The sequence below is a fragment of the Bacillus rossius genome, chromosome 15, assembly GCF_032445375.1.
Source record: "Bacillus rossius redtenbacheri isolate Brsri chromosome 15, Brsri_v3, whole genome shotgun sequence".
Taxonomy (NCBI): domain Eukaryota; kingdom Metazoa; phylum Arthropoda; class Insecta; order Phasmatodea; family Bacillidae; genus Bacillus; species Bacillus rossius.
In genome coordinates, this window is record NC_086342.1 from 36,454,198 (window position 1) to 36,479,315 (window position 25,118).

Below are 25,118 nucleotides of genomic sequence, written 5' to 3' on the forward strand. Positions count from 1 at the left end.
AAATGGTACCCTCTTCCATTCATACTGCCCCCAGGGTGTAACAAATCCTGTAAACTTTTGACTGGTTTTTTCCAGGACGCACTGGTGAAAAGCAGCATTTAAATCTAACACCGTAAAATATTTAGCTTTGCTTAAATATTGAAAAATAATTTCGATTTTTGGTAAGGGGAAAGGATCCAGCCTAATTTTCTGGTTGAGCAAACGATAATCCAAAACTAAACGATATTCTCCCGGCTTTTTCTTTTTTACTAAAAAGGCCGGAGAAGCATAATTTGAGTTGGAAGGAGCAATGATCTCTTGTTTCTCAAGTTCCTTAATTATTTGCCGAAAAGCTTTCAATTTGGGAGGGGCACATTGGTATGGCACACACTTAACCGGGGTGTCAGCTGTCAGCTCAATTTTATAGGGAGCCAACTCGCATTTACCCACCTTTTTACATATCACGTCATTAAAATCCTCTATGATCCTCTCTATTTGCTTCACCTCTTCCGTATTTAAACGCTCCTTCACACCCTCAATACCACCACAAATAACCCTACCTTTCTTCCCTTTTCCAAACGGTACTTTCACACTTGGTTCAAACCCAAACCTCACTTCTTTTCTTTTACAATTAACAACTGCCTGGGTATCCGTGAGGAAATCCATCCCTAAAATCAGATCGCTGACTAAATTCGGCATGACAAAAAACTCCCTGTCCCAGGAAAACTTATCAATTTTTACATGCAACCTTACCCGTTCAGCGCACTCATACACTTTCCCGTCCGCTAATTGCACCTTAATCACGTCTTCTTGAACAATTTTCTTCCCTTTAAATTTTTTATTTTCTCGCTGGCATTCCACCAAATAATTTCTGTTTATAAAACTTTTATTTGCACCCGTATCCACGAGTGCTTTAACCGCCTTTCCCTCTATTTCAACGCCAATATTGAAAGTGTTTGAACTCCTCATCACCGCTAAAAAATGTTTATTTCCGAACCTAAGTCTACGTAGCTCGGCTTTCATGCCACACCTCCATACCGCAAAAACCACATACCACATCTTTTGCTTTATTCTTTTTGCATTCCTTCAACACGTGACCCCTCACTCCGCAACCATAACAAGCCCTTAATCCCTTAACCTCTGCGACGTATTGGACTTTTTTTCTTTTAAAACAAAAACGGGCTAAATGCCCGGCCCGCCCACAATAACTACACTCACATTTTTCTTGCCCTCTCCTACTCATTACTCTATCCCGCTCCACAACTTCACTCTCAACCTCCTTATCCTCCTCTCCTACCCTACTGCTACCCACGCTTACTACATCAGTCTTATTATCCACTCGCCTTTTATCGTACTCACGACGCATGAACATAACATTATCGACCTCAACAGCCCAAGAATTCAATTCCACTAAATTCCCCGGATATTTGACAAAACTGCATTCCCTTCTGATATTAGAATTCATATTTTCGATAATTATATCGACTACCGCCCTTTCACTCAGCTCCAATCCAAAAACCTTCAAATACAACTTAATATCATTTACATATTCCACAGTTTTTTCATCAAATTTTTGAAACCTAAATATATATTGCTGCATTAATCCCAATTTTCTTTTACGCGGGCACAAACTACTCCACAAATTTTCTTTCACCTCGCTCCAATTTTTCTCGCGTTTTATGCCGTCGGTAATAACGGTGTGGGCTACACCCGAACATTTACTTGCCAGACTTTTCATCAAAATTTCCTGATTCCCCTTATAATTTAATTCCAGGAATTTTCCCACTTCCCTACAAAATAAAATCCAATCTTCGATTTCCCCCCGTTGCAAGTTGGGAACCGCCTTAATATTCTCTAACCATGACATTTTTTCCAGCTTATTTTCCAATTCTCTGTCGACACGTCGCGGAATTTGTTTATGCGATTCCTTACCTTCTTTTAACATTTCAGCTAGCAATTGCAATTGCAGCATAGGCCAATCATCCTTCTCATCTACCACTACCCCAAGACTTTCCAAATTACTAACCACATTTTCTTTCGTCAATTGGTGAACCCACTCCGAAATGGCGGTCTCGTGTAACCCCGGCACCCCTTTAATACCTTCCATGATGACTTTATTTTCAACTTGGCCTTCCGGATTACTTTTTTCCTGAAATTCACGTATCGCCCTTTCGGCCGGGCGACTACCCGATACCCATCCCTCAGTCTTTAAATATTCAAAAAATAATTTGCGAAGCTCGTCGGGATGCACATCGTCAGTTACAGCCAAACCCGCAGCCTGAACGTTACTTAGTAACTCGGGCTTAGTCAGCTTATAGATCCAGCTAACAGGCATCATTGAAATTACGCCAATACCAACCACAACCGCTATGCTTAGCCACAAGCAAATCCCAGCAGCAGAGTGGCGCATTTGACGCCCCCGTAAGCCCCAAGGGAGCGTCGCAAACCGCGAACAACTGCCGGGAATTACCTGGTATAGTGTATCGCCATCCGACATATCAGAAAAATAGGCTACGGCACACAGTTCACCAAACCTCTCGGCAATCAACACGGGTATAAAAAAAACAGGGCTTAAATTAAACAGCGAAAGAAAGGAATTTGCTTGAGAAAGCACAACTTTTGCGGCAAGTACCACAAAACATTATTTATTAATCTGAATGCGGGATTAATATATAAACTTTATCAAACAGGCTTTCCCAACTGTTATATAAAACTACTGGCCTCATATTTAAGCGGTAGATCATTCAGAGTCACGACTGAAGGGGCACAGTCAGACGTAAAGCAAAGCAGAGCAGAAGTCCCGCAAGGCAGTATCCTAGGACCTGTATTATTCAATATTTTCATTTATGACATGCCTAGACCTGAACATAGATATGTACAATTAGGATTATATGCTGACGACACTGTTCTCTTTAGTAGGTCTAGGAACTTAAATTTGGCAGCCGAAAGGTTGCAAACCGCATTAAATCTATTTGAAAATTGGTGCACAAAATGGCGAAATAAAGTAAATCCGACAAAGTCAGAAGCCGTAGTATTCACACGTAAACATCCACCGGAATTATAAAATAGACCACGCTCAACACTCTTTAATGTAGTAATACCGCATAAAAACGTAGTTAAATATCTAGGAGTACACATGGATAGAAAACTACTATGGCGAGATCACATAGAATCAAAACGAAAGGCAGCTTTCTCAAGGCTCATGACTCTCTATCCAGTCATGAGTAGGCGACTCGGGAGCTCTGTTAAAAACGGCTTAATAATATATAACGCGCTCATTAAACTAATTATAACATATGCGGCACCAGTCTGGGCAACAGCGGCTGAGAGCCATTTAATAAAACTGCAGCGAATACATAACAAGAGCCCCGTCAGGGCTATGCACAGGGAGCTTAAACTTGAACTATTGAAAGATTATTATGTCAGGACTGCACAGAAATTCTATGATAAGTGTCACTTGAGCGCAAATATGTATATTTCCTCTCTCGGAGACCGCGACCCGGAATTTTATCGCAAATACAAAATGCCTATTTCAATCCTGGCGCACAGGCCGACCTAGCTGCTCTGTGATTGGCCGGCCCGCTGGCCAATCACGTCGCGCACAGGTTCACGCGCGCGGAACCCAGCCCTGTCTACACGGAAAATTTCCTACGCGAGTAATACTTTCAACAATAATTATTTAACTTATAAATACTAAATAAACAAGTAGGCTGTAATTATTCAGCAATGAAGAGCCTCGTACAGCGGCGAGCCTGCCTTGCAGACGGCTTTAGTATACACCGGCTCCGTAGGGTGGCAAGCTGTCTGCATGAATGGGCATGGCCATGCCAAAGTGCGAGGTGAAGAACTAAATTAACAACTAACTTTAGATTGCGTGCCATGACTGGAGGCGCCTGCCTGGACATTCAGTGCAAATAAACACCGATCGAGTTGGGGATACCGATACGAGTGGCATGCTGTATGCTAATGGGCGACGTCCTTCGAAAGTGGCACGCATATAAAACCTCAATTAATAAAAATTAAATACGAATGCTCTTTCACCATTCGCCTTAAACCCATACGCCGACAGTTATTTTACTATAACTAGTGTATAGATGTTAGTATAATAATATTAGCCTATATTATGTTATATAATATATATTTATAAAAAACAAAAATTATAAAAAAAAATCTAAAATACCAAAAACCAAAAACATTGTTTTAGTTATGCTTAATTAAAGTACTGTTAAGGCATGTTCGCCCGCGCAACATGCATTTACTAAAATTAGTCTAGTCTGTAGGATGTTTAATTTTCTTTCTTTTAGTTATAGGTGCTGCTGTCTGGAGCGGATGTGAGTGGTTCGTGTTACCCTCACCGCCAGGGGCGCCTGCGTCCCTGGCCATCGAATTCCAGTCCTGGACGACAACAAAGCGGTCCTTGAGTCCAAGTGCCCAACCCCCGCATGGTAGACTCTTTATACTCTGGCCAACTCTTCATCCAGATCATCCTCTGTCTCCTGTACTTTCCTACATTTAATGCATGCAAACTTGCATCCCGCATGTAAGTGCCCAGGGTTTTCCCTGTGTCTATGCAGGTTTTACCTGGCCCCAACTTAACTAGTAGATTAGACTAGAGATAAGAGTGAGGGGAGTTAGTCATGGCAACAATCGCTGCCATGGCTGGCCAATCCCCTCCTAGCACATGATGCATGCGACCCTCTCCCTGCATGGCTAATCCCAGCATGACTAGGCATATAGGCTTCGGCCTGAGACGCACTTAGGTCCCTCCCTAACCCGGACCCCTCCCAAACACACTTAGTTTTAGTTAGGTTAGGGGGAAAAAATCGGTAGTGGGACATCCGTAGTGGGACATCCGTAGTGGGACAATTTCGTATTTCGTGCGTGCAGCCAGCGTTCATCGATTTATTAGACGTTGTCACATCAAAAACACCAGATCCTTCCTCCACGGAAGCCAGCGACAGACTAACCTCCCACTATTATTATTATTTTTTATTTATTTTTTACTAGCCTAAGTTAATTCTAGGTGTGTAGAGGAGGGTCCAGGTTAGGGGAGGACCTAAGTGTGTCTCAGGCCGAAGCCTATACACTCTACCATGCGGGTTTTTAACCATGCGGGACAAGGGCGCGTGCATCGTGTGCTTATTGGGGTTTAATGGCCAGCCATGGCTGCGATTGGCGCCATGACTGACGCCCTATTGGTCGCCTAGCTTAAAAGCTAGCTAATGTGACCCAGGTAAAACCTGCATAGACACAGGAAAAACCCTGGGCCGGTTCATGCGGGGATCAAATAACATGCATTACGCAAGCAGGTAACTACTGGACAAGAGGAAGAAGGGTCCAGGTAAGAAGAGTTGGAGGGGCTCAAAAATCAACCATGGTGGAGTTGGGTGCTTGGGCCTTGCGGCCCGAATTTAAAGTTGGGAGCTCCTGGGTTATTATTAGACAGAGGCGCATGCGCCCACAGGGGCGGGCGACGTCACGCGTCAGCCCAGCCACAGCTGCCCAGGCAGCCACAGTTAAGACAGAAGTGGGCAGACGAGCCAGTAAACCGGCTCGAACTGCTGGCTCTCGGAGCGAAAGGCAGCCTGATATTGCGCCATATTCATCTTCCTTCTTCCACTCAACAGCCAACGACCTTTCAAGCCAGGGTGGGGGTAAGTCGTTCAGGCGAATTAAGTATCTTGCGAGTCGGACCCTCTTGCCCCCCCAAATTCCCGGGTTGGTTGAAGGTCGCGCCGCCCAGGCTACCACTGGCTCCAACAGGGCCTCAACTTGAAGGCGCCGCCATCTCTTCCTTCAGAATTCCGATGCTGTTCAGTTCCGTTGCGCGTGCGGCAGTCCACAGCTCCGCAAGTTCCAGCCCGCAGTTCGTCTACACTTCGCATTTTTTCAGCACATCGAGCTCCCCTGCGGTGCCTTCGCCGACGAAGCTGCTTCCTACCACGCGCCGAGCTACATTCAGGCTACCTTTCACCCCGACAGCCGTGATAACGACTCCACAGGCTGGCCATTGGTCCGCGGACTGCTTTTGGTTATTCGCAGCCACCCCAGCGAGATTGCAACTCTCGGGCTGGGCTCCCGTATCCGCCACCCGCGGGACACGGTCGGTAGCAGTTGGCGCTGCTAGGCCGCCCCCAGCATGCACACAAATCCCCCACGCACTGCCAGCCTTCGGTTACCCTTAGGGCGCAGGGAACTCCCAGCCAACAGCCCGCGAGAGAGATGCGCACGCCCCGAGAGACGACCACCGACTAACCTCCCACTATTAATGACAAGGTAAATATATCGCTTGCTAGTATAACGTCATGACCACCATCTTGTTTGCATCTGCTGGAGGTCGTCTTCTTGTTTTCGTCTGCTAGAGGTGGCCATCTTGTTTTCGTTTTCTGGAGAGCGCTACCACCATGTTAGTTTAATTTTTACCCACTTTAGTGCAGTAATTATTTATTATTACTGTAGCATCTTCAAATTTGGATGCCATCTTGAAAATTCGTAAATTTTGATCTTTAAAATTGGGAAAATTCAAAAATTCCATGTCATTATTTTAAAGATTGATTCAATTGGTTCCTGTCCTAAGTTCGATACTTTATACTTACATACTTCAACCTATTCAACCAGCCTGCAGTAGGTTGATTATGACATATGTTGATCGCTATCTCGTAGTGACTATGCTGGGTTGGTGGCCACAGCCGCTGGTTGTTGCCGAAGCTCTCAGTCCCTCGATTTTTTGGCGGAATATTTTTTCAAGGAACTGGAAATTTTGGTGGATTTTGGCGAATTTTAGGCAAAGTTTGAAAGTCAAAGTGAAAGTTCACTGTCAAAGGTCAAGGTCAAGTTAAAGGTACAGTCAGCGGTGCCGTGGTCCACCATCCAGCAGTGAGAGTAAAGTTATCTCATGCATGTCTGAAGCTTGTTCCAGAAGCAATTTTCGGTATGGTTGCCATCTTTAATTTTAATAACAGGTCGCCATATCGAATCTGATGTCACAACTACTTTTTTCGACGCTGACGACATGTTCGCCATCTCGTTTTGGTCTGAAGGAGGCCGCCATGTTTAATGATGTCCCGGCCGCTATTTTTTTTTCTTCTTTTCTGCTGGAGGTTGTCATCTTGGATTTCAACATCTTTGTTTTTATTGTTTTGCATTGTCTCGTGCACTTGTATCATGATGTTCCAGGACCTACCAGAGCTGTTATGGTCCTTATCGACATATTAAATTTTATGAACATGTTTTTAAATTGATATCTGGAAAAAAAAATGTTTCACATGTAAAAGTAATTTTTGATGGATGGTTAGTATAAAATATATTTAAATAATTATTTTAGATATTGTTTTATTATTTATAATTGTTTAGCGTACATAATCGTCAAACTGGTAAACCACTACAAGTGAATTTTTACTCAAAAAATAGACTTTAATAATTGTTGGCAGCATCCAAGCAGAAAAATAGCAATACGAAACTGGGTATCATTGTGTATCTATCGGTTTGTTGTGTTTGTTGATGGATGGAAGCGAACGTATGATATTATTGAGTGTCCAGCTTAAATAATAATAATTTATATTATTCCGGAAAGTGAGTTTAGGTGATCGTAATTAAAATCAAAAGTTTGGAAGGGTTAGGTTGGCTTTACACTAAATACTCCATGACCGCATACAAATGTACAGTAGCGGCCGGTATTAAAGAGCACAAGTGCACGTGCACACCCAGTTTTCTACAGAACATTTATTTATTTTGTAGAGTTAAAAGTTCCTTTTTATCTACTTTTACCAGTGGCAGCTACAGCTACCAGAGTTACACTCGTCGCTTTGTTTGTATCTGTTACGGACGTCTGTTTTTATTTTTTCGATTGCGGCGATACGGCAACGCTGTCGTGTTCACATTGGATCTGTGCACGAAACGCGCTGCCTGCATGCCTGCCTCGGTCCTTTTACGCATGCGCACGAAGGAATTACGTCACCTCCTACGAGACATTTAACACTGGACGAGTGCACGACTCTGGTGTGCTCGTGATTGGCCGCAAGGCCCAAGCACCCAACTCCACCAAGGTTGATTTTTCAGCCCCTCCAACTCTTCTTACCTGGACCCTTCTTCCTCTTGTCCAGTAGTTACCTGCTTGCGTAATGCATGTTATTTGATCCCCGCATGAACCGGCCCAGGGTTTTCCCTGTGTCTATGCAGGTTTTACCTGGGTTACATTAGCTAGCTTTTAAGCTAGGCGACCAATGGGGCGTCAGTAATGGCGCCAATCGCAGCCATGGCTGGCCATTAAACCCCAATAAGCACACGATGCACGCGCCCTTGTCCCGCATGGTTAAAAACCCGCATGGTAGAGTGTATAGGCTTCGGCCTGAGACACACTTAGGTCCTCCCCTAACCTGGACCCTCCCCTACACACTTAGAATTAACTTAGGCTAGGAAAAAAAATTCGTTGCTCATTGATGTAGTTCCAAATTTCAGCACGCACAGCAGCACTGATCAGAGAAGTAAGTCATAACTTATGAATCAGCCCGGTAGATGCCAGTACTGTCCACTCCAATACTATCACCCCTAACCAAACAAACTTTTAGTTTTCAGTTTTTTACGTCCAGTAGAAACAAGTATTTGCGTGTGGTTCAATGCGAGCGTAAATATCTTTAAATAATTAGTGTGACTGTGCGTTTGTAAAATATTTTTCTGTGCCTTACGCAGGACAATGTTTTTCTGAGGTATGTTATAAAGTTTCCCTTTGTTGTAAGACTTTAACTGTGAAAATGTGACTGCGTTATTTGGCGCGTATAGCAAACATGTACAATTTTTAAAAATCGCCATAATGAATTCCGTACAAACAATTTTAGCGAACAGAAAACTTACTACAAGGAAAAGTTAACAATTAAAAATTTAGGAACACTATGTTAGAAGAAAAGACTTACTCCTTTAGCAATGTTGTCAATAGAAAAAAGACTAATAAATAGCATGCATGATTTTAATCATAGTGTCTCATCAACAAGTTTGCTCAGCTGAAAACCAGAAGAATGGATTTTTTTTTTTTTTACAATACATAATGGTGCAATACCTTTGTAGCATTAAAGTTTGTAAAATCATATTTTTTAGCTTCACATTGCTTTCAGGCGCAACACTTTGATAAGCTTAAGCCCAGCCACAAATTTGAAAAATCAAGAACATCAAACGTAATTTTTTATTATTTATGTGAGAATTGATCAGCGATCTACCATTTTGAATTACAATTTAAAATCTCTTAAAAAACAACTAGTCTGCTCAATAAGCTACGTTGTGTTAATTCGGGCTACAATTACAGACATGAATTTGTGTAATAAACGAAATATATCTTTCACGACTCCAAGATAAGCAGTAACTGCTACGGTGCCACACCAACACAGATAATCTGACACCAAAACAGGCTTCAAGAACGCAGTAAGGTAGGAGGTGTTTTTTTTTTATGAGTGCATATGTGTTAGCATGTGTGTATGTATGAGTGTGTGAACACACATAATTTAACATCACCGGCCGCTACTGCAAATGTACACTTGCACTAAGGTTATTTTCACGAGCGATCGGCTAACTTCAGAGAACTTCGGAACTGTTCGGGCCTGGCTATCTCGCCTGTGAGCTGTATGCTTCCCTGGCCAACCAGACCGGCTACTGTACAAGCTACCCATACCTCGGACCAGGTTGTTGTATGGACAGCCAGGAACACCAACACACACTCTGCCTCGGTCTCAGGATCCCCGCATGCTGAGGATTCCAGTCAGTGCCGTGCTTAGTGGGGGGGTTGGGGGGTGTTTTCTCCCCCCACACAAATCGACAGAGGGGGCGAAATTTTCTACAGGAGGCAAAAAATAAAGGAGGTATGTACATACGGTTATCTTTTTTATTTCTTTTCATAATAAATATGATAATTAATTAGTTTTGTACAACTGTTTCATTTAATGTAATAATTGATAAAGTAATCATTGTAAGCACTAAAAGTCAACAATCACCTCATCTTAACAGAACAAATACTAATATTAATTACGTCTCTCTACGTCAACGTCACATACACAAGTCACCATACTGGCAACTCTCACTTCCAACACAGAGCGCAGCATCGGTACTGTTCATTGCACTTTTACATAAGTGCTCCTTTCTTTTAGTATAAAATCAATGTCATTTACTTTTTAATAGTGTGTGTTGTTGTGTAAGATGTATGAATGGGTGTATTTCTATTTCTAATGAGAGATTTATATTTCTGTTTTACTTCTATGCATCATGTCCAGTAAGTACCTCTATACAATGTCCTTTTGTATGGTGTTTTATTGCTGTTAATTGCATGACATCTTCGGTCAAACTGCATAAAGGAATATTGAAACATAATTTGTTATTGTAGTTACTTCGTTACTTGTATTATATTTAACTGTTCGAGTGCTGATTTTCATATCTTAAAAACAGATGCATTAAAATTGAACAATATTTTCTTAATGGCATCGAGATTACATGAAACATTAAAAAACGTTGGCTACTAATTCGCAAAAATACATTTTTGAGATAGGTACATAATATTATGTAAATGCGAAATCAACGTACCAAAAATAAAAGCTTAGGCCATCAGAGTTGAAGTATTCGTGGCTCAATTATAAAATTCAATAATAAATAAATCACAACATACACCTGACCCATCTCAATATCTCAATCAAACAATCATGATTATACTATTTGATATTAAAATAAAAATTGATGAGTTTATATTTTTATATTAATAAATCTATGTTGCCTAAACATTTTAGAAAGTAACTTGTTTTTATTGGCTCGGAAAGTATGTATATGTAATCTATGTGTTACACAGTGATTGCGTCAGTATAGTAAATTAGGTACCTAATTTTACAGATATGGACTCACACACTCTTGCAAAGCGGAAATATGCTAAACTTTCTGGAGCTCAGCGAAAGCGGCAAAAGCGACTGCACGACGAAGAAGATAAAATACAACGAGCTTCTTTGCTAAAATTTTTAAATCCAGGCACAGGCCCTGCTCTATCTACATCTACATCTGTGGAAACTTCAGGTTCAATTGTAAGTGAAAAGTTGTTACAAAGTCATGTAAGAAGTTCTGAGAATTTATCTGAAGAAATATCTCCAACTTCAATACCGAAACAAACAAGCAGTTCAAATACTGGGCAATCTGGGCTCATTTCTGTGTAAGTATTGTTTCAGGATTTTGTTTATACGAAACATGTTCATTGTTAATTGTTCAATTTTTATCAATTTGAATTTATTTCAGGGAATCAACTTACCCTGAAAAAACATCTAGATAACTCATTAAGGAATTGTGCAGTTCAAGATTATACTCCTTTGAACTCTGTGATGGATTTTGATCCAGCTCAAACTTTAACAGACTTCCCACAAATAAAAACATTGAAGAGTTCCAAAGGTTTTTCTGAAGCAGTAATAGTATCTACAATACCAGAACTAGCAAGCAGTTCAATTACTGGGAAATCTGGGTTCATTTATGTGTAAGTATTGTTTCAGGATTTTTGTTTATTTGAAGCATGTTCATTGTTAATTGTTCAATTTTTATCAATTTGATTTTATTTCAAGGAAACAACTTACCCTGAAAAAAATCTAGATAACTCATTAAGGAATTGTGCAGTTCAAGATGATACTCCGTTGACCTCTCTGATGAATTTGGATTCATCTCCAAAAGTACTAATAGACTTTCTACCGAACCAAACTAATGAGATAGGCAACGACACAGAACTTGAAAATCTGCTGTCAAAAGTGGCCAAATGATCCAATATATTATGGTGGCAGATCTGGCAGTGAACTTAATTTTGAGACCAAGAAATATCTACTCAAAGTAGGGCCTTGTCAACCAACAAAGGACCAATGTCAGTTTCCCAAAAATAAGTATGGAGGCCATTTTACCCCTGCTATTTACCAACAAAGGCATCCAAAAACTGGCAAATAAATAGCTCGTAGCTGGATCCATTACTCAGTGAAACATGACAGACTTTATTGTTTCTGTTGCTGGCTGTTCTCCAAAACTAGTGATCCTAACTACGATCCAGCATTTAGCAGAGTAGGTGTTTGTAACTGTCGTAAGATACATGGCAAGGTGGCAAAACATGAAAAATCATCTTTGCATAGAAATGCTCTGATTTCTTGGGAAATGGTCGGTAGCAATACCTTAATTGATCGTGATCTACATTAACAATATTAACACGATGTTGCTAATTGGAAAGATATTTTAAAACGAATCATTGATGTAATTCTGCTTCTTTCTGCACAGAATATGGCATTTCGTGGGTCAGTTGAACAAATTGGCCATATACACAGTGGGAATTTCTTGGCTCTAGTGTACTTGCTATCTAAATATGATCCGGTTTTACATAACCACATAAACAAGAAGGAAGGAGTAAAATATCTCAGCAACAGATTTCATAATGAGTTAATTATTCTTTTTGGCAAACAAGTTCAACAGGCCATCATTGGTTCTATCAAAAATGCAAGATATTACTCTGTTATGGTAGATACAACCCCTGACACTTCCCACATTGATCAGTTATCCTTCATAATTCGTTATTTCCACCGAGTCATTCATTGGATTCATCTGTATACCAGGAGATGAAGCAAGAGCCACTGACTTCGTGGTTAAAATGCTCTCTTTCTTGGAAAATCTGGGACTGGATATTGCTAACTGTAGAGGGCAAAGCTATGATGGTGCATCAGTAATGAAGGGCTATTCTTCTGGAGTACAAGCACGTATCAAAGAACAAAATCCGTTGGCTGTTTATGTTCACTGTGCACCCCACACTCTTAATCTCGTCATAGCAGATTCGGCTAAAGTTGATCCTGAGATAGTAACTTTCTTTGGAGTAGTACCGAAGTTGTACACATTCTTCTCTTCAAGTAACCGTCGGTGGGAAATGCTCATAAAAGCTTCAGACCCAGCTGTGGCTTCTGAAAGAATTCATGAGTGTGACCCAACTGAAGATATACTGCAAAACACAAATGATGAAATACCTGAAAATCAACAATACAATAGCCTGCCAAAAAGGTCAGTCATAGTTAAGCAAGTCTGCACCACACGTTGGGAAGGCCGACTTGCTCCAATTCGCAATCTCCGAAAAGCCCTGCCAAAAATCATTGATGTTCTCAAGTGCATCAAGTCAGAAAGTAAAGATGGCAGTGAGAAATGTGACTGTGATGGTCTTTTGAGTCATATATCAAAATTTGATTTCATTGTAATACTTGTTATATGGGAAAACATCCTAACGTTGCTGAATATAAGAAGCAAATACTTGCAAAAGGCAGATTGTGATATTTTGACTGCAGCTGATCTTCTCCAGTCTTCGACCAAGAATATACAGAATATGAGAGCAAATGAGTTCAGCAGTTTCATGGATGAAGCCATACAACTTGAAAGTAAATTGGGAGTTCCCGTGCAACTCTACCGAAAAATGACAAAGAAGAAAGGTATCATTTTCGGATGAGTTAACTAAAGATGAGCCAATTACAGACAAGAATAAAGCTTTAGAAGTTAATATCTACAACAGAATGTTGGACAGGATCATTGCAAGCCTTTCCGAAAGATTTGAAGGCCTTAGAGACGTAGCAACATGTTTTCATTGATGTATCTCTGCCGACTCATGAAACTAAGTAGTAATGATTTACAGAAATCCTGTGAACAGCTGACGAGACATTACGAGCGGGACTTGGACAGTGGCCTCTATTCCGAGCTTCTTTCTTTCTTTCTTTCTTTAAAAAACATCCTGGCTGACAAACTTCCACCAAAATCTAAACCCAAAGATGTAATTCAAATAATTGTAAACAATGACTTGCAGGAAGCTTTCACAGAATCCTTTACGGCATATAAATTGTTATTCACTATTCCAGTTTCAATAGCCTCATGCGAAAGAAGTTTCAGCAAGCTGAAACTCATCAAAAACTACTTGCGATCCACCATTGCCCAAGAACGGTTATCTGGACTGGCAATACTCTCAATAGAAAGTGACATTGCTCGCAACCTATCTTTTGATACAGTTATAGAGCAATTTGCCGCTATTAAGGCACGTCGCCTGCACTGAAAAATTTCTCAGTTTATGTATACAGTTCTTCTGCAAAAAGAAATTTTTATTTATATCTTATTTTGTGGTATGATCCATAACATATTTTCATTGTAAGATTTAAAAATAAGTACAGTGAAGATTGTTAAGTTGGATTTGTTTAAAATAAATTTATTTTCTTGAAGAATATTATTATATGCTAAAAGTATACTATTTCTGCTTTTGGGACTATTAGCACTATTGAAAAAGGGTTAAACGTTGTAAAATATATGTAAAACTTACTTTTTTCAATTGGAGAAATTGGAAAATTGTCAACACGTGTATGTTTAAAATTTACACCAAACAACGTGGTCAAATTACTGAAGTATTGATATTAATAATAAAACTTTTTGTCTATTATTGATTTTATTCTTCAATCGCCTAATAATTACGTGGTTGGGGGGGGGGGGGGCGAAATTTTATAACCTCACCCCCCACTTTTTAAGGCTGTGCACGGCACTGATTCCAGTCTTAAACAATCATAACTAAAAACATTAGTGGTGTTAAATATAAATTAGTCAATACCTACCTTTTTTCTTTAACTGGTATGTTCCCTTAAAAATTTTTTATCTGCTTGTCATTTAGATAACAATAAATCACTGATCTCCCTTAAGGTATACGTGATTCTCACGTTTTTGAACAATATTAGCGTTTCTACAAAGAAAATACAGTTTCTTTCTTCTCTTTCAGTTGCATGACGTCACTTCTTATATTCGACCATCAGCATTGCCAACCAGGCAAATAAACTTAAACACATTAATATAACCCGCCCAAAGTAAACCAGTTCAGTTTAAAAGCCGGATTGTTAAAGCATGAGGGTGGTTTGGGAAGTGTGTGAGATGGCAAAAGAGTGAAGGGTGTTGTTTGTGAAGAAGGCTGATGGGAGAAGCCGAGAGAGAAGTGAGATACATTTGTTGCAGTTCTTTTTTACATAAAATATTTTCATTGAATTTTATGATCTCACATTAAAAATAAAAAAATAATATTGTTCCAGATATATCAATAGCAAGATTTATTTGGCATTACTTTTGCTAACATGTGCTCCAGCGGTACTCTTGAAATAATTTCACAAACATTTATTTCGAACTAAGCTACAAAATACTTAGAGCGGATTTATTTTTCAAGTATTGCGTATAAAATGGCAAATAACAAAACAATAGAACATAATTTATTTTTATTAAATAACTAATAACTAATAGGTTTGATTTATATATGGACCATTAAAAATTAAGAAGAGATTATAGAAAGTACTCACTAATTCTGAGTTAAAGGACGTAATTTAATTTTGCTTCAGTATCAATATTAACCACAGTAGGGAAAAAAATATTAATGCTTTTGTTCACTTAAACACACAAACATTAAGGCTCATTGCACGAGCCAGCACAGAACAATAGCTCGCTAGATTCCTGCAGCTGTACATGTGTGGTGCTCGAGCTGATGTGCACGAGGTTACTTCACTACCGTGCGTGTTGCTCGGGTTGCAGCGCTGCACGGCGGTGCTGAGGGCAGCGACGGAATATCTCGGCCGGCGGCTGCGTCCAGTGCGTCGCGCTCTCCGTCCGCGCTGACGCAGCACCATCAGCACCGCGCCAGGTGGACGCAGTGGAAATGCCGCGCGAGGGATGTGCGTCCCGCCAGGAGGTATTTCCCGACGTCCCGCGCGAAGTCTACGTCTTCACCGCGCTACTGGGGGCCCCGGAGAACACCGACGAAGATCTCGAGGAGGACGCTACTGGCGCGGTAAACAGCGTCGACGCCCCCAGCCTGATGACGGCCACCAGCCAGGAGGAGACGGCGAGGTGCAGGAGGACAGCACCACCGGGCCTGTGCACGTGGACGAAGTAGAGGGCGTACCTGTCCAGCCCATCGAGGTCGACCCAGCTGTGGTGGAGATGGAGCTAGTGGAACACACGAGCCCATCGGAGATGTCGAGATGGAGCCGCCGAACTGCGCCCTGACCCGAGTCGCGCCGTCCGCCAGCTGCTGCGAGCTGCCTCGGCTCCTCGACCAGGCCTCGGGGGAGGACATCTGGACACCACAGCCACACCATGAAGACAACAGCAGTGTGTGTTATATCCGCCCAGGCCCGTGGTCTCGGAGCTGAGTCCCGGCGCGGCGGTGCGAACTTCAAGTCTGTTTCATTGATTTAGAGTCATTTCCGCAACATAATGTTAATTAAATATTATTTCATATAAATAATTTTTCGTTTAAGTTTATAGAAATTATGCTATGATAAACGAGTTAAATATATAATTATTTTAATTCCCATATAGGTACTCCTACAATTTGGGAACACATTAATAAATATATTTTATGTATGAAACCTATTTGCGTCTTTATCACTTAACTAAATGTAAAACGCTAGTAATCAATTTCACAGATCGCTCATAGACTAGACAAAAATTCAAAATTTTACCCTTGAGTAATTAAAATATGTAAAATGCAATATAAAAATCACAAAAATCATACTAGGAAATATAGCTACTGAGTTTAAATAATAGATACATTTAAATTACATACTTATTTTTATACAATTTTGTATAATGATGTATAGAGGATAGTGTGATATTCAGTCGAACTGTATGCCCGCATTCAATATAAAGTTTGACATTAGGCATGACACACTATCTACTTAATTATTTTAATGATTTTCATTTCACTGAGGCGGAAATAGGCGCGATTGACAAAACCTTCCCTGAAAACACTGTTTTACTTATGTGTATTTCACAGAGAGCAAACCTGGTTAAGTTGGGTAAGGAATAGTAGTAATGTAACTCCTGGTGATGCAGCAGAGAATGTAAGTATGTGGCGCAATATCGCAGCTTCTAGAAACGAGAGTGATTTCCAAGTTAATGCAGTAAATCTGAAAGCTACCAACATCGTGCAACAAAACCCTAAAGCTTCTCACTATTTTCTACTCGTTGGCTATTTCAAGCAGAGCATTATTTGGGTACAAGCCTATTGTGAAAAAGATCTTATGAGAATTATTCACGACAATAATGAAATTGAAAGCCAAAATAAATTGCTGAAGCATTCATATCTGTGTCACAGTTCTGATAAATCTCTGACTGGAATGCTTAAGACAGTTATAAACAGCTATTTACCAGATGTGTACAAAAATAATGCTACAGTATTTCTACTCTCAAAATGTTCAATTCGGAGATTCCTACTTATTTGAGAAACATACCGCGCCATTTTATAAAACACGCCCTCACCAGGATAACTTCTGCTCGATTACTGAAGGAATTTTTTGGGTTAAAAAAAATTCTTCAAAAAAAAAACTTTTAATATGTTGATTTTCATCATGCAACGCAGTTGCATGGACTTCATAACTTTTATTTTTCCTTACAAACACATGAGTCCAATATATAAATTATTTCCTAACTATAGTTTTTTTCAGCTGAACCTTGCATACACTAACCGTCCATAAATCATACTTGATGTAGAAAATAGTTATTGTCCCATTGAAAAGTTAAGTAACAAACTTACTCTGTATTTGAGCAAACATAAAAAAATCAAAGCATCAATTTTCGAGCTAAGTTAAAGAAATTAACTGATATGCCATATTTATTAACAGAATACAAAAATTTGGGAAAGAGAAAGCTAAAGATGTGAAGAGTAAAATAAAAATAAGTGCTCCGGATTACCCCTTCTAGACACAAATCCAACACAATAAAAGCAAAAAAAAATTAAAAATAGGTACAAAATGCTGTCCTTGCGCAGAAACTGCAAGAACAGGATGGCTCGTGTAAAATACTCTAAAAATATTTCAGTTTATGTATTACCACTTTTACAATTCCAGCACAGGTTGTTATGTCTGAAGAATACATAATGCAAAACATTCCTTTTATACTACTTTTAAATTAACATAAATATATTTCAGTAGATCCCATACTTTTCTTAAGGAATTGTATTTCATTAATTTATATTTTCGTTAAATACTCTTACTAGTAGAAGATTTTTTACGCTTCATATTACAGCATTATAAATGTATATATTTGTATTCATAAATTGGATGCACTGTGTATTATTAGCTGCCAAGTTACATATTTAAATGTTTGCAGCAAATATGGGAAATGGTTTATTAAATTGAAACGTTATAGGTTTTAATATATTTCTGTTGATTTCTTTAATATAAACACAGACAACTCATAATCACACGAGCACTTTTTATTTAGTTTTATGTTAATGTTACATTAACCTGGTATTACATTAACCCGGTGTTATAGCCTACATACATTACAAAGTACCAAGCAAGCATTAGCTTTTTTGTTTTCAGGCTTACCAACCAGAATACATAGAATGTCTCCAGACATACTTTAAATTTATCTTCTCAACACTCTCCTCATAAATTTAAAACATAAGCATTCATTTCAAACTGTCTTCAGACATCAAAAACAATATTCTTTACAAGATTACAATAAGTATTTGAGTTGACAGCTTTTGTGAACATGTCGGCCAGCTGACATTCAGTTGGACAATACTGCAGGTTAAAGTTATTTTCATTCACCTTTTCACACAAGAACTTAAACTTGATATCAATATGTTTTGACCTCTTAAATACACTGTGATTTTTTATCATGTTGATTGTACTTTGATTGTCAATGTTCAGGTTCACCAAAATGTCTTCACCTGTTAGCTCGTTGTACACAGAATTCAAGAAAATCAGTTCTTTGACACATTCACTTGCAGCAATAAATTCACTTTCTGCAGTGCTTAGCGATACTACAGGTTGACGTTTAGTAGACCAAGCAATTGGACTACCACCATACATGATGACATATCCAGATGTACTTCTACGAGATGCTTCATCGCCTGCATAGTCAGCGTCACTATAGGCATTCAACACTGTGGTGTTTTCACTGGTGGAGTACTTGAGTCCTAAGTTTTGTGTCCCTTGGAGATACCTTAAGATTCTCTTAACTTTCTGAACATCATCTGCAGAAGGGTTTTCAGTTTTTCTTGAAGCTACATTCACCGCATATGTAATATCCGGTCTGGTTCTGTTGGACAGGTATAGTAAGCTACCAATTGCTTGTCTGTAAGGAAAACTCACAACTTTTTCTACATTGGATAATCGTTCTATCTCAATTACTTGACTTGTTGGGGTTTTTACAGGTTTGGAACAATCCATGTTGAACATTTTCAGCAACTGGGAAGTATAGGACTTCTGATGAAGGACAACTGAATCTGAAGTGTTTTTGATTTCAATTCCTACAAAACATTCAGGATTGTTGGTTATTCTTACTTCTAATTCTGTTTGAAGCTTGGACAGCAGGTCATCAATTTTGTTTCTCTTTGTAGACATGACAAGTCCATCATCAACCCAAAGTGCCATGAACAGATCACCTTCACTGTTTCTGAATACAGATTTGTCTGTTGTAAGTTGCAAAAGTCCCTGATTTGTGATAAAATCCACAAATCTTTTGTTCCAAGCTCTTGGAGCTTGTTTTAGTCCATACAGGGACTTCTTCAGTTTTATCACTGAACCAGTTTCATTCTCAAAACCTTCTGGCAAAGACATGTAAAGTTCTTGTTCCAAATTACCATACAGAAAAGCTGTTTTCACATCAAAGAGCTTGAAAGACATTTGTTTGAAATTTCCATAAGCCACAAGAAATCTCAAAGTATTTACAGACACAACTGAGCTAAAAGTTTCTTCAAAGTCATATCCTGGTTTTTGTTCGCATCCACGCACTACTAGTCTGGCTTTGTATACGTTATTGTCCTTTATACGAAATACCCATCGACTACTAAGCAGTCTTTGACTCCCTTTAACTTTGTCCCTTTCGACAAACTCAAAGACCTCATTTTTCAGTAGGGAAGATTTTTCTTCCTCAATCGCATTCAGCCAAAGTTCTCTATCTGCACCTGTGATGGCTTCCTGGTAAGACAGTAGAACAGATTCTTGCAAATGTGTAGGCAATTTTCTCTCTCTTCTTTGTTTCACACATGAATTTTTGTCTTCAGTAGATACGTCAGATTCTTTAAAAGCAGCTTGACAATCTTCTTCTTGAGTTTTATTGGATTGAAAACTCAAAAATGGTTCTTCGCCATCACTGTCATCTTCAATTTTGGCATGTTCTACTGGTTCACAGTGTATAAGCAATTTTTTGTTACCTTCATTTTTTTCACAAGATTTACTTCTCACCATTATTCTGTGCCGTTTCAGTGCCACTTTCAGGCACAAATGTACGAATTTAAATTTAATTTTTAATTTTTTAAAGAAGAAAACAAAATAATAAATTTGTAATTTTTATTTTATTAAATTTTGTCTCCATTACTGTACACTCCGACGTAATCTTGTGCAACCCAGTGCACCTGCGCTTGTTCGCAGGCTTCAAACAGATACTGTTTGCTGACGATTTGCGATCGCAGCATCCCGGCCGCGGTTCGCGTCACGCCTTCCCTATGTAACGGAACGACTTTCGCGTTAGCGAACGCTACCCCAACCCCACTGCTAGCAACTTTCATTTCTCGGAGGCAAGCATACGTAAGGGTTTTGCAAGCACGCCTCTGGACCAAGTTACAGCCAGCGGCGACGCCTCGAGACAGTCCACATGACGCCTTTCCCAGGCGACTTAGCAAATTTAAACCCCCCTTCCCTCATCACCCACCGGTGGCTTCACGGGAACTACAACCCGGAGCATCGACCCCCAGTGAACCCAGGCGGGGACATTGCCTCCCCGAGGACATTCCCACTTGTCAAACGAAGCCCTCAGCGAAGTCTAGCGGCGGGAAAAATCCCTAACCTTGCTCTGAGCGCTGGTCGCGAGCGCGCCCACTGCACTCTAGCGGACGTTTCTGTGACCTTCCAGACAGGTTCTCGTCTTGGCCACCAGAGTGCAATACTCATCCCTCCCATAAGAGACAGCTTGTCACAATCGACCTTGGCAGCAGTCGCAGTGCGATTGCGATTTTAGTTCGCCTACGACTCGCGTGAGAGCGCAGCGAACAGGTTGCAGTCTGCTTCGCCCCTTCGGGCATCTCCGGACACCTTCGGGCAATCACCACCCCCCCCCCCCTTCTTTGGCTGGGGGCAGTTGCTTACTTTAATTAGGCGCCCCGACGCCATTTATTGAAGATTCGGCGGGCAGCATCTGGTCTTTGCGGACCACGCGTCGCGATCCGCGAGAGTCAATCTCTGTTGTTCGACCAAGACTCAACACTACGTCATGTAGTCGCCAACGTCAAGGCATAGAGGCCTCAATCTTCTTAGTTTTAAATTTTGCTGCCCGCAATAGTTTTTTTTTGTTAATCTAAATTTATTTCATTTTCTCTAACCATGATTATCGAGAATTTCCGTGCCGCGAGCTGCTTTCCCTGCTCCTGGAGGCAGCTGACATGAACTTCACCCCGCTGTTTTGGGTAAGTGGTCGTCATCCCTACCCCCCCCCCCTTTTTTTTTGCCTTTCACTGGGCATAGTCTTGCCCAGGCTTAGCCGCCTGTTAACCAGTCTAAGTAATTTGGGACTTTGGTTGCAGGCGGGGTCCAAGTTGAGGTCCAATTTGAGGTCCAAATTCAGCCTCCAAGTTTAGCTCCAAAATCAGCCTCCAAGTCGAGCTCCAAGTTCCAAAATTAGCTGCAAGCTGCAAGCTCCACTCCAAGTTTAACTCCGAGTTTCTACTAAAAATGATTTCTTCTGGACGTTAATCAACCGAAACCTCCGGTGCCAGGACACAGGACATAATTAAATCTCAATGTAAATTTTTTTTGAGCCTGCGAGCTAACTTAAAACCAGTATAAAATTCCAGAGGTATTATGGTGTTACTTATATATGTATTTTGTTGCCCCGGGGCTCCCTCCATTTTGTAATCAAGATGTTTAATACCAATGTAATTAAAAGATAAAATCAAAAGTAAATTAGTTAAGTAAAAGGGCACTTATATAAATCAAACTACCAGTCTTGTTATTTCATTAGTATTCATCCCCGATCCACATAGCCTACTAGAGTTGCTAGGAGGTTATAAATAAATTTATTTTATACGACGTCTGGGCACCTCTGTGATTTTTGTTGTTATTGTTTTGTTTTCTGGGCTGACGCTTCCAAGGCCTTAATTTAATTAAACACTTTGAGTGTTTACTGGCATCCCAGCGTTCGTAATAATTCTATTTGAAGACTCCCTGTCAGAACTCAGTTCAGTACCTTCCACAAAGGTTACATCTCTTGACAATTCAATTCTGTTTTCATTTGGATTCCATAGTCTGTATCCATTTGACGAATATCCAATCATCAAAAGTTTTTTGCATCTACCATCCAGTTTTTTTAATTTCTTCACATTCTTGGCATAAGCACTGCAACCAAACAATTTTAGATTAGAGAGCTCAGGTTTTTTTCCATACCATAACTCTGCAGGGGTAAGGTCTACCGTGACGGATGGACTTCTGTTTAACAAATATGTGGACGTGCGCAACGCCTCTCCCCACATGTTTTTGTCGAGACCATAGTCAAAAAGAAGTGCTCTTGTCTTCTCCATCAAAGTCCTGTTAAGTCTTTCTGCGCGGCCATTTAGCTGAGGAGAAGCTGGTGGAGCATAATCTATCTTAATTCCCCTTTCTAGACACCAATTTCGGAATTCATTAGAGCTGTATTCACCTCCCATATCACACCGAAGCTTGTGTATCTTCATTTCCATTTTGATTCTGCTTCAGCCACAAAACATTGTGTGGCATGGTAGACATCAGATTTATTCTTAATCAGAGTTACCACAGCAAAATGTGTATAGTCATCTAGGAATGTCACAAAGTAATTGTAGCCATCCCAGGTAGAATCAAGAGGTCCACAAACATCTGTATGAACAATTTCCAGAGGTCTTGTTGCCCTATCTCTCTCTCCTCCAAAGGTTTTTCTGGTCTGTTTCGATGATAAACAAGTTTCACAGACAGTATCAGAACTAAAATTCAGATTTTCCAGTCCAAAGGACAAGTCAGTCAGTTTCTTCAAGTTTTCAAAGTTTAAATGTCCCAGTTTTCTGTGCCACAACATTGCATCAGTCACTTGTTTGTGTTCAGTCAGAAATGTTTTTTCACAATGTGTCAGCTTTATGGTATAAAGTCCATTTGCTTCTTTAACACCTACAATTTTGACACCACTTTTATTAATCTCTACTCTGTCTTCAGCAAAGTTAACACTGCCTCCACTTTCTGTAATTTTGTTTACAGACATCAAATTTTTCGTCAAGCCTGGAACATACAACACGTCCTTAAGTATACATTTTTTATACTCTATGTCACCCTTAAGTTTTGCACTGAGATTTTCGTCAACTTTGGATGTCGTGATTTCAGAGTCAACATTTTCAGTATTCAACATGAACTGACTGGTTGTGGCCATATGTGAGGTACAGCCAGAGTCAAGAACCCATGTTCCCTTATGGTTTTTCCTGGTGGATTCTGTTAAAAATGCAACTTTAAAATTTTCACGTGTGCCAGCCCTGTTTCCTTTGTTTCTGAAGTAGCAGTTTTCTTCACTATGGTTGTCCTTTTTACATATTTTACATGGTTTTGATTTAAAGGTACAGTTTCTGGATATGTGGCCTCTATTGTTACATCTATAACATATAACGTCCCTGTTCACAGTTCTGAATGCAACATTGTCACACTCACCACTTGACTGGGTGCGTTCCTCTTCTGCCAATAACCTTGCAATAAGGTTTGTCAAGGTTTGGTCACACTTAGGAGTTGAATCCCAGGAAGTCATGAAAAACTTGTAACTGCCCGGCAATGATGACAAAATCTTTCCTATCATCGTTTCATCATCAATACAATGCCCTACACTTTTCAATTTGACAGATAAATTTTGAATTTCTGAGAGGTCTGATGCAACACAGTTAATTTTGAAATTGAAAAATGCTTGAAGTAGTGAGTTCTTGTTGTGGTTACTGTCTCGTTCGTAAATAGAACACAATTTTTTAAACATTTCCTTCGCCGTGGTGCAAGACATAACAAACTGAATGTTACCTTTGTCAATAGTAGTAACAATGTATCTTTGTGCCTTGGCGTCCTTCTTTTCCCAATCCTTGTCACGTTTTTCGGTATCATCTTCTTCGCTAATGACATTGTACACGTCTGCTGCTTTCATTAACACAGTTATTTGAAATTTCCAAATACTGAAATTTGCATGATCAACGAGTTTTTCAACTTGCAAGAAGTCGTCCGACGATGTAGCCATTTTGCAATAAACGTTTTTCCGTTTTCTCACATAATTGAAAACAATCCCAACGATTTTAACAGTATCACACCTGGGCCCATAACCTGTTGATTTCTTTAATATAAACACAGACAACTCATAATCACACGAGCACTTTTTATTTAGTTTTATGTTAATGTTACATTAACCTGGTATTACATTAACCCGGTGTTATAGCCTACATACATTACAAAGTACCAAGCAAGCATTAGCTTTTTTGTTTTCAGGCTTACCAACCAGAATACATAGAATGTCTCCAGACATACTTTAAATTTATCTTCTCAACAATTTCTACTAACTATTTCATGATGTGTTATGATATTATTTAATAATATTTAATTTAGTTTTATATAACCATTAACAATGCTTAAATTTCATTTTCATCTTTACTTCATCCTATTCCATGCAAACGTTACAACACACTGGTGTAATGTGACGTAGTAGTCATAAAGCCAGCTGGATGGCCTCTGTTACAATATCATTTGTTGCTTTGTTTACTATTTAAAATCAATATGTATTATTTCTCATCGTCTTCAGACAAAATTAAAAACAAAGATAAGGTTCTGTGACGTCATTGTATGTATCACAAGCAGCGACCGAGTGTCGTCATGGTTAATATGACTACCAACAATTATTTTAAAAAATTTCAGTAAGTAACACTTATAGAGGAACATTAATTAGAATAAACAAGAAAGTTGATAACACAACACAGAGAACGTACCAAAATCAACAAATTCAAATGTTTAACACATATCCAACATGGAGAGACTTCCGTGGAAGAAATAAGTCGAAAAAAATAACACATCACATTAAATAGTGGACTGACAACAACGTGACAGTAGTAATAAAAAAAACACAAACAACTATTACCAAAC